Source organism: Triticum dicoccoides, chromosome 3B (assembly GCF_002162155.2).
Source record: "Triticum dicoccoides isolate Atlit2015 ecotype Zavitan chromosome 3B, WEW_v2.0, whole genome shotgun sequence".
Classification (NCBI taxonomy): Eukaryota; Viridiplantae; Streptophyta; class Magnoliopsida; order Poales; family Poaceae; genus Triticum; species Triticum dicoccoides.
In genome coordinates this window covers 804,117,660-804,127,675 of record NC_041385.1, presented here as the reverse complement: position 1 = coordinate 804,127,675, position 10,016 = coordinate 804,117,660, and positions in this window count along the sequence as shown.

Genomic DNA, 10,016 nt, shown 5'->3' with positions numbered 1-10,016 from the left:
GGGAGGCGCTCAACACAACGAACAAGGCAACCGGACTTATAATGCTTGAACACTCTCACTTAGCCATAGAATTCTATAATTTTAAATTTTGGTGAAGCCCCTAGTCTTCGGAAGGCCGAATTTGGGGCGCTATCCATGCCTGGGCTGGACAAAGCTGGCTCCTCGCTCTGAGCGGCATAAGTCTTTAGGGACTCGCAAAAAACCTCTCGAACAGCGACCGGCTCTCACCTCATCATGACGGTCAGTTTTAGCTTTCTCCACTGAGGCGCTCGCCCAGCTCAACTGGGGCGCAATCGTAGTGGTTCTCCAGTGCTACCTTAGCTGATACAACGGAACATAAGGTACCAAAACATGGGAGCCGGGCAAACCCAACTATTGACCCAAGACATGATTCGGAGCCGATGCATATAATGCTATAAGTTCGGGGTGCCGCACTTATGAAAGTGTTCGGACTTGTCACACCATGATGCGGGAAACATAAGCCCCTGGTGTATTTAGTCGTACTAAAATGTGTGGATGCAACATGTCATAAATGAACATATGTGTAAGAAAGAAATGCAATTGGAAGCAAAAAGGTGATGCATTACTTATTCAAGAAAAGACTACTGTGAATGCAGAACGATACAAATGGTGCGATAAGCAAGCGATGGGACTATTAAACATGTCCCCCTCCAGGGGGTAGGCTGCGGAATGGTGTATAAAACAGATTTAATGCTTGTAATGGAGACCACCTGGATACTCATTGTAGCCTTTCTCCTTCCCTGGTTGTTGCATCGTGAGTTCGGCAGATCTGCTGCCGGACAGGGCCTCTAACGAACGGAGTCCTGTGGGTACAAATAAAAAGAAACAAGAAAAAAAAGGAACGACACACTTGAGCACCCCTGGTGTGGTTGAGCCGGATTCTGGGCCTATCGTGGTCGTGCCCCTCTCCCCATGCCCATGGTATCTCCAAAGCATAATGGTGTATGCGAAGGACCTGTCTTGACGTTTTGCAGGGGCTGGGGTTGGGGCCGCACTGCTACGCATGCTCGGAACGTGCCAGGTGGTCTTGTTGTAGGTTACTCCGGGCGCGTTTAGCCGTGTCCGGTCGCTTAACGGCCGGACTCGAGAATTGCCTTAAGAGTCTGCACTGTACTTCTGCCGCGAGAGCCGCTATATGTTCCTCCGTTCGGAGAGAGCGTTCAGTATTTCCGTTGACCATGATGACTCCTCGAGGGCCTGGCATCTTGAGCTTGAGGTATGCGTAGTGCGGCACCACGTTGAACTTTGCAAACGCGGTACGTCCGAGCAGAGCATGATAGCCGCTGCGGAACGGAGCTATGTCGAAGATTAACTCCTCGCTTCAGAACTTATCCGGGGATCTGAAGACCACTTCCAGTGTAACTGAGCCTGTACAATTGGCTTCCACACCTGGTATGACGCCTTTAAATGTTGTCTTGGTTGGTTTAATCCTTGAGGAGCCTATGCCCATTTTGCGCACTGTATCCTGATAAAGCAGGTTCAGGCTGCTGCCGCCGTCCATCAGGACTCTGGTGAGGTGAAATCCATTGACGATTGGGTCTAAAACCAATGCGGCAAATCCACCGTGGCGGATGCTGGTGGGGTGGTCCCTTCGGTCAAAAGTGATCGGGCAGGAGGACCATGGATTGAACTTCGGGGCAACTGGCTCCATCGTGTATACATCCCTGAGTGCACGCTTCCGCTCCCTTTTGGGTATGTGTGTTGCGTATATCATGTTCACCGTCCGCACTTGTGGGGGGAAACCCTTCTGTCCTCTATTGTTAATCGGTCGGGTCTCTTCCTCATCATCGCTATGCAGCCCCTTGTCGTTGTTTTCGGCAATTAACTTGCCTACCTGCTTGAATACCCAACAGTCCCTGTCGGTGTGGTTGGCTGGCTTTTCGGGGGTGCCGTGTATCTGGCACGAGCGGTCGAGTATTCGGTCCAAATTGGACGGGCCCGAAGTAGTTTTTTTGAATGGTTTTTTCCGCTGACCGGGTTTAGAGCCTCTGAATCCGGCATTGACTGTCGTATCCTCACTATTGTCGCTGTTAATGCGGCGTTTGTTTTTGTTGCGACGCGACCTGCCATTATGGTCCTTGATATCCGGACTGCCAAAATTTTTGCTGAGGTTGTTGCTGCGTGCTAGCCAGCTGTCCTCAACCGTGTAGAAGCGGGTCATGAGTGATGTGAGGGCTGCCATGGATTTCGGCTTTTCCTGTCCCAGGTGTCGGGCAAGCCACTCGTCGCGGATGTTATGCTTGAAGGCCGCGAGGGCCTCCGCATCCGGACAGTCGACGATTTGGTTTTTCTTGGTTAAGAACCGTGTCCAGAATTGTCTGGCCGATTCGTCTGGCTGCTGAATTATATGGCTTAGGTCGTCAGCATCTGGTGGTCGCACATACGTGCCTTGGAATTTATCGAGGAATGCGGCTTCCAGGTCTTCCCAACTCCCAATTGACTCTGCTGGCAAGCTGTTAAGCCAATGCCGGGCTGGTCCTTTAAGCTTGAGTGGGAGATATTTGATGGCGTGAAGATCGTCACTGCGGGCGATGTGGATGTGAAGGAGATAGTCTTTGATACAAACCGTGGGGTCTGTTGTGCCATCGTAAGATTCAATATTCACAGGTTTAAACCCTTCGGGGATTTGATGATCCATTACTTCATCTGTGAAGCATAGTGGGTGTGTGGCGCCTCTGTACTGGGCGATATCACGACCGAGCTCAAAAGAGCTTTGTCTATTTTGTTCGGCCCGGCCGGACTTACTGTCTCCGGCGCGACGGTTGTCGTCACGTATCATGGGGCGCCCACGCGATCCATAGATAGATCTTGCTTGTCTTGCCTTATCCTCCAATATATCTCGCAAGTCCGGAGCGTTCCCCTGTGGCCTTGTGCTTTTCGAGCGATGCCGAGGTACGGTTCTAGTGAAGCGCCTAGAGGCCTCTCTGTCGCGACCACAGGGTGGTCGGTCAGCCGTATTGTCTGCTGGTGATGCGGGTTCATACGCCTCCTCCTCTAATCGGGGGAGCAGCTTGCGTTTAGGGTAGCTTTTGGAGGGGCGTTCGAGCTCATGCTCTTCGGCCGCGAGGACTTCAGTCCATCTGTCGGCTAGCAGATCTTGATCAGCTCTAAGCTGTTGCTGCTTTTTCTTGAGGCTGTTTGCCGTGGCCATAAGCCTGCGTTTAAAACGCTCTTGTTCGACGGGATCCTCAGGCACGACGAATTCGTCATTGTCGAGGCTTGCCTCGTCTCCGGAGGGAGGCATATAATCCTCTACCTCTTCTTCTGCCGCTCTCTCATGAGGCCTGGCGTCTCCGTCCTCCTGTGCTGAATCTTGCTGGAGTGGGTTGTCTTCGGCACTGTCTGGGGTGTTATTATCTCTGGTACCGGAATCTTCATTCTTGTTGTGGCGGGATTTAGAGCGGCGCCGCTGACGCCGGCGCTTGGGCTGTTTCTTGGAGGGGTCATCCTCCGCTGTTCCTTCTCCATTCCCATCCTTTGGGATATCCACCATGTATATGTCATATGATGAGGTGGCTTTCCAGTGCCCGGTAGGCGCTGGTTCTTGGTCGTCTCCGGCATCGTCGTCCATACCGTCGATTTCTTCGGAGTCGTAGTCTAGCATGTCGGTTAGATCATCGATAGTGGCTACTAAGTGGGTGGTTAGATCGTCGTCCATACTACTATTGTTCTCATATCAACTCTAAGCAATAACATGTGTTGTTATAAAAATCTTGGAAATGAGAGTAACATATAGCAATCATGAGGTTATGCTCATAATATCTATTCTAACAATCATTAGATGCCAATTGTTCTCATATCAACTCTAACAATAACATGTGTGGTCATAAAAATTTAGGAAATGAGAGGAACATATAGCAATGATGTGGTTATAGACATACTATCTATTCTAAATTTGTAACAATGAACATGCAGTCATATTCATAAGGTAAAGATGAGATGAGATAGAACAATTACACAACGATAGATTCCACCAGTATAGGCAGCCAATTTGTATGTGTACCGCGTAAACGATGCCATCATGCACTATAGCATCAGACAGAAATGTTGCCTCAAAAGGATTGACAATGAGCCATAACCATGTATGGCGACCGGATTCCAGATAGACTAACCCCATGGTGAACAAGGCAATGAGCTTGTAATCCATGTAGTCTTCTGATGGTGTGGGCACTTCGCAGATTACAACTTTTAGCAAACAGAGGTCGAGCCAAAAGCTTGACGCATCTCGTGCGTAGTAGGTAGGAGTGTCCGACAGGCCGCGAGGCTCAATAGCGGCGGTATCCAACGATGGAAGGGTGATCTCTCGCTGGGTATAGATATCCACGAGACGCAACGGACTACCGGAATGGTGGATGAGGATGATCTAGTTGGCCTTCATGCCCGCCCAGTAGTGGCCGCGAATGAAGGACAGGTGGACGGGTAGTGGTAGCATGTTGAGGGGCACCACGGCAACCTCCGTAGGATCGTCAAGTCAGTGTCTGGGCCACCTGCGAGGATCAGGCATCAGCAAGCAAGGTGTCTTGAAAAGAGTCGGCCGGTGTTAGACGAGTAGACGGTACAAAGACACCGAGCATGCGGCCAGACGGACGGTGCTGAGTAGGTCCATAGGATTACAGATCTGCTCCAAGAGAACATTGGGGAGGGAATTCCAATCACGGCTCTGCGTGTCAGTCGGTTCTGCCATTGGGGTTTTCGGTGCCTGCGAGCCAGCGGGGAAGTGAATTCGGGCGGGCGAAGAAAGAAGCTTCTCCTTGTGTGGCCGAGCAGTGAGCGGGGGGATATGGTATGCGCGAGATACCAAGGAAGGTGGCACGGCGGGTGAGCTGTGAGCGGGGGGAAATGGTGTGCGACTGACGATGGGGAAGAGAGGAGGAAGAAGAAGAGAGGAGGAAGAAGAGTGAAAGATGGGGAAGAAAGTGCATTCAATCTCAATTGTACTAGTACTACTACCAGGATATACCGTCTTTCGGAGTGTAAATAGTTACACCGTTGACATGTGGGTCTACCACAAGAGGGCCCATATGTCAGTTAATGGAGGAGAGAGGTGCGTAGGCGTATTTGCGAAAGCATGCTCTACTGGCAAACATGATGGCAGTACTGGGCAAGGCTGCTTTAGTAACACGAACATGCTGGTTCAGCTTATTAATTAAGTGTCCCATCTGCTGCAGCGTGTATTGTCACTTCACTGTGAACACCAGTTGAATAGTTCTCTCTGACCGAGATGGGGAACAATGGATCGCGAAGACTTCCTTTCTACAATATCCCTATGCATCTACGCTCACTTCACTCATTTTGCTCCATACGTAGTCACTTGTTGAAATATCTAGAAAGACAAATACTCTATATTTGGGAACAGAGGGAGGCTTTTACTCCGTATTTGGGAACAGAGGGAGTATCACCATATGGAGGGAACATAGGAAGCTTGAAATATGAACATGTCAATGGGAGGGAGTAAGCCCCATGCATGCATGCATGCATGCAACATGCAACACTCACACGTACACATGGACACATGCAACACTCACGCACCCATGCGGCACACAGCACACGACGCAACACACACGCTCACGCTCAAGTGCTCAACCTACTCCCTACATCCGTGAAAGACTGTACATTTAGAGATTTACACATTGACTAGGGCATAATTAACACCCAAAACTAGCAGACTTATGTGTGCATGCGACCATTGAGAGAAGAAGATTAAATGAAGGTCGTTGCATGTTGTAAAGGATAGACATGTAGCCTATACCTAGAGCACAACTTGGTGCATTAGTCAATCAATATCAATTTAGATTAAACGCTACATGCATTGGAAGTGTAGATGTACTACACTCTTTATTTTTTAGCTGATGTACACTCTTTGTTGGAAGACCGAGGGAGTATGCGTGCATGCACTCACATACACAGCCAGACTGGTTCGCGCGCAAGGGTTGGACTCCTGTCGCGCCTGCGTAAAGTTTTGTTTAACTGATTTCTTTGCTATGCCAACTAAAAGGTGGGACCCAGAAACCAGGTGACAATTTAACTAGTCAACAAAGTGCCACGTCGACTATGTGGCCGGTTAGTAGGGTGCAATATAGTGCTCTACGATGAGCTAGTGATCGTATAATCACCGCAAAACTATATATACTGACCTTAAAGAGCGTATTATTACATACATTGACCGCAAGTGTATTTTTCTCGTTTGAAATTAAACCATATTAACCGAAAAGGACGCAGTATGGACTACTACTAGTACTGCTTTGATGTCTCCCGTCAACTCGCGGAACGAGTAGAAGCTTGCTTACTATGCCTCTCCCTCGCCCACGCGTGCGACGGCTCGGAGCACGAGGAGAGGGTTTTGACTACAGCGTCCTCTCCCTCTCCCTCTCCCTCGCCCTCGCCCTCGCGGTGGACGTGCAGCAGTTCAATCGGTGTTAGATTGCCAGAAGCATATTGTATTGTAGTATTATCATTGTTGGACCTTCCGAAGAGGCGAAGAGCCAGGTGCAAGGTTCACACGAGTACAAACTGTTGAACCTCCCGAAGAGGCAAAGAGCCAAGCGCAAGGTTTTATAGGAGTTGTCGTCCTAGTAGGAGTGTACTACAACTATAGCGAGCGATGCTATTGTATGATGCCGCCACGTCACCTATATCCAAAGTTGTGCCACCTTTTTTTTCTCAAAGAGTGTGTTGGATCCCATGCAACAACCACACAAGTTGCACGTACACATAACACATTTACTAGTAATAAAGGAAAAATGCCAGTATGCCACACAAGTTCATCTCCAATTCATGTGATAAATTTGTGCACGACTAGTCTACATATATTCACAGCGCTACCGTTCACAATTTACTGTACTCCACTTACACGTTATAGATGGGCTACATGTCCTCCTCCAGGTTCCAGTCCCAGGTGTTCTTCATGTATGGCATGATCCATAGCGGTGGACAGTGGGAATCATTATTGCAGCTTTCTAGTCCGGTTCCACACAATGGAGACTCATCCACGCCGAAGCGGCATAAATCAGGGATAGCGTGACCCAGCATGTCGTTCATCCGGAGGTGCGCACCGAAGACACAACCATGCTTCATGAACGGCAGGCCTTCCTTGTCATGCACAGAAGGTGGCATCCGCTTCACAATGGGGTAGCTGTCCCCAATGAAAAGTGAGTACTCTCCAAGAGTGTTCCTCTGCACCCACATAGCATCATGGGGGTCGTACTCAGTGTCGTTCATGAAGATCGAGTATTCGGTCCAAATTGGACGGGCCCGGAGTAGTTCTTTTGAATGGCTTTTTCCGCTGACCGGGTTTAGAGCCTCTGAATCCGGCATTGACTGTCGTATCCTCACTATTGTCGCTGTTAATGCGGCGTTTGTTTTTGTTGCAACGCGACCTGCCATTACGGTCCTTGATATCCGGACTGCCAGAATTTTTGCTGAGGTTGTTGTTGTGTGCTAGCCAGCTGTCGTCACCCGTGCAGAAGCGGGTCATGAGTGATGTGAGGGCTCCCATGTATTTCGGCTTTTCCTGTCCCAGGTGCCGGGCAAGCCACTCGTCGCGGATGTTATGCTTGAAGGCCGCAAGGGCCTCCGCATCCGGACAGTCGACGATTTGGTTTTTCTTGGTTAAGAACCGTGTCCAGAATTGTCTGGCCGATTCGTCTGGCTGCTGAATTATAAGGCTTAGGTCGTCAGCGTCTGGTGGTCGCACATACGTGCCTTGGAAGTTATCGAGGAATGCGGCTTCCAGGTCTTCCCAACTCCCAATTGACTCTGCTGGCAAGCTGTTAAGCCAATGCCGGGCTGGTCCTTTAAGGTTGAGTGGGAGATATTTGATGGCGTGAAGATCGTCACCGCGGGCCATGTGGATGTGAAGGAGATAGTCTTCGATCCAAACCGCGGGGTCTGTTGTGCCATCGTAAGATTCAATATTCACGGGTTTAAACCCTTCGGGGATTTGATGATCCATTACTTCATCTATGAAGCATAGTGGGTGTGCGGCGCCTCTGTACTAGGTGATATCACGACGGAGCTCAAAAGAGCTTTGTCTATTTTGTTCGGCCCGGCCGGACTTACTGTGTCTGGCGCGACGGTTGTCGTCACGTATCATGGGGCACCCACGCGATCCATAGATAGATCTTGCTTGTCTTGCCTTATCCTCCAATATATCTCACAAGTCCACGCGTTCCCCTGTGGCCTTGTGCTTTTCGAGCGATGCCGGGGTACGGTTCTAGTGAAGGGCCTAGAGGCCTCTCTGTCGCGACCACGGGGTGGTCGGTCAGCCGTATTGTCTACTGGTGATGCGGGTTCATACGCCTCCTCCTCTAATCGGGGGAGCAGCTTGCGTTTAGGGTAGCTTTTGGAGGGGCGTTCGAGCTCATGCTCTTCGCCCGCGAGGACTTCAGTCCATCTGTCGGCTAGCAGATCTTGATCAGCTCTAAGCTATTGCTGCTTTTTCTTGAGGCTGTTTTCCGTGGCCATAAGCCTGCGTTTAAAACGCTCTTGTTCGACGGGATCCTCAGGCACGACGAATTCGTCATCGTCAAGGCTTGCCTCGTCTCCGGAGGGAGGCATATAATCCTCTACCTCTTCTTCTGCCGCTCTCTCATGAGGGCTGGCGTCTCCATCCTCCTGTGCTGAATCTTGCTGGAGTGGGTTGTCTTCGGCACTGTCTGGGGTGTTATTATCTCCGGTGCCAGAATCTTCATTCTTGCTGTGGCGGGATTTAGAGCGGCGCCGCTGACGCCGGCGCTTGGGCTGTTTCTTGGAGGGGTCATCCTCCGCTGTTCCTTCGCCATTCCCATCCTTTGGGATATCCACCATGTATATGTCATATGATGAGGTGGCTTTCTAGTGCCCGGTAGGCGCTGGTTCCTTGTCGTCTCCGGCATCGTCGTCCATACCGTCGATGTCTTCGGAGTCGTAGTCTAGCATGTCGGTTAGATCGTCGACAGTGGCTACTAAGTGGGTGGTGGGTGGGCTTTGAATTTCTTCGTCGTCCGCATCCCAACCGTCCTAACCGCAGTTCGGCCAGGGCTCTGCTGATAACGAGAGATACTTTAGCGAACTCAAGATGTCGCCAAAAGGTGAGTGTTAAAAGATGTCCGCAGCGGTGAACTCCATGACCGGCGCCCGATCGGATTCAATTGGAGGGGGCGCGGGAGGTTCAGAGTCTGGCAAGGAGTCCGGCACCTCGGAGTCACGAGCTTCATGAGGGACAAGCTCAGTGTTCGGCTCTATCGCCGTAGAGGTTGCAGCCCCCGTGGCGGTGTCTAACCATCCGTCCTTGACCTGCGCAGCCGTCTCCGAATTGAAGATCGGAGCGGGCTCGAGTGCGGCCTCCAGGGTACTGTCTGGCTGCAGAGCTAAATCATGCCCATCGTGACAGTGCGGCGCGCTTGGCTGTGGCTCGAATCCATCGAAGATCAAGTCCCCGCGGATGTCAGCCATGAAGTTCAAACTTCGAAATCTGACCTGACGGCCAGGGGCGTAGCTTTCGATCTGCTTCAGTTAGCCAAGAGAATTGGCCCGCAGTGCAAAGCCGCCGAATACGAAGATCTGTCCAGGGAGGAAGGTCTCACCCTGGACTGCATTGTTGATGATGATCAAAGAAGCCATCGAGCCTATCGGTGACGACACAGAGGAACTCTCAATGAAAGCACCAATGTCGGTGTCAAAACCGGCGGATCTCGGGTAGGGGGTCCCGAACTGTGCGTCTAGGCGGATGGTAACAGGAGACATGGGACACGATGTTTTACCCAGGTTCGGGCCCTCTTGATGGAGGTAAAACCCTACGTCCTGCTTGATTAATATTGATGATGTGTGTTACAAGAGTAGATCTACCACGAGATCAAGGAGGCTAAACCCTAGAAGCTAGCCTATGGTATGATTGTTGTTCGTCCTACGGACTAAAGCCATCCGGTTTATATAGACACCGGAGAGGGCTAGGGTTACACAGAGTCGGTTACAATGGTAGGAGATCTACATATCCGTATCGCCAAGCTTGCCTTCCA